Genomic DNA, 1,622 nt, shown 5'->3' with positions numbered 1-1,622 from the left:
TATATATATATATATATACATAGCTTTGTGAGGGCATGTGGCCACGCGATTAGGTGTGATTAGATGATTCACTCACGATCGCAAGATCGTGGTTTCGATCACAAGATCAGGCGGCGAGCTGTGTTTTTGAACAAAACACTTCCTTTCACGTCGCTCTGCGATGATTTCGGTTACCCTTACTCTACTCCACTGAGTCGTGCTTTGTGCATTAAGTCGCTTCATCCAAGCCTTGTCCCCAAACTGAACGGATGCAGGTCCTTCCGCTTGAGTCGCTGGTGCTACTTTGCTCGACTGTCTCTATTCATATCTAAACACTGCTCCTCAGCTTGTCTTGCTCTGGATGACTTATTGTATCAACAGACTGCATCAACAAGATATGGCGTTGTGTAATGTGATAGTGTGTTTCAACATCCACATTTCCATTCGGCATCTATTTAGCACTGGAAAAGCGTATGACCTTTTTCCTATCGAACGTTTCCGCCAGTAGCCCTGAACAAAATGCAGAGCTGTTGTCGTTCATTAACTCAACCAACGGGCCCGGTCACCGATTTTACAGTACCTTCTTCGGTCTTTTCCACCAGCCTCAGAGCCTTTGTAAAATGTTATGGGTACAACCTTTCATCCAGACTAAAGAAAAAAAAATCCATGTTGTTTTTTTCTTCCAGATGTGCATCTTATATGATATTATTTCTGCTGTGGTCCCAATCTTGATTTCTCTCCATATCGCCATCATCCATGGTCCATAGTCAATAATCGAGAGGTACAATCTTCCCTAGTAGTGCGTCACATTAATTGCTAGCCTCTTGCAGTTTTTCTCCACTCGAATCATCTCCGTCTCATTTACACACGGTGCATGGGTTAACAGATTGACTTCAGTCACATCTTCCGACCGCCTTCTGGATGTTCTTCCTAGTGACATCAGAATAAATTTTCTGTCCAAAAGCAGATCTTCCCTAGCTGTGCGTCGCATCAACTGCAAGCCTCTTGCAGTTTTTCTTCACTCGAATCATCCCCGTTTCATGCACACACGGTGTAGGGGGTCAAGAGGTTGACCTCTGTCACAGCTTCCGACCACCTTCTTGATACGCGTCCTGCTGACATCAGAATCAACTTTTCTGTCTCAAACAAGGTCCTGATCACTCCCATATGATACGTGCGTACAACCTCCTCAGCCCCGGGCTTCCCCGCCGATGCATTGTAGCCCCCTTATCTGCCAGTGCTGATAATTTTAATAAATCCTGAATTCATTTTGTATGATATTTTGTATACCCTTAATCATTTCTATTGCTCAAATTCATGTCACTGGCCTCTCTGAGCTATTTCTCATGGTCCATTTTCGTTTCATTTATAAATGTACTCACTCTCTCACACAGAAACGCACACAGAGCCACGAACACAGAGCCACGAACACACTCATACATGTACACTTGTTCATTGAATTTCTGATGGTAGGAGCAATTCGGTGCAAAGTTATATACACACACACACGCATACAGATATATAAATACATACATATTATACATATATACACACACACACACACACACATACATATATATATACATACATACATATATATATATATATATATATATATATATATATATATATATATATATATA

Source organism: Octopus bimaculoides, chromosome 9, assembly GCF_001194135.2.
Source record: "Octopus bimaculoides isolate UCB-OBI-ISO-001 chromosome 9, ASM119413v2, whole genome shotgun sequence".
NCBI classification, from domain to species: domain Eukaryota; kingdom Metazoa; phylum Mollusca; class Cephalopoda; order Octopoda; family Octopodidae; genus Octopus; species Octopus bimaculoides.
Note: the sequence above shows the minus strand (reverse complement) of the source record.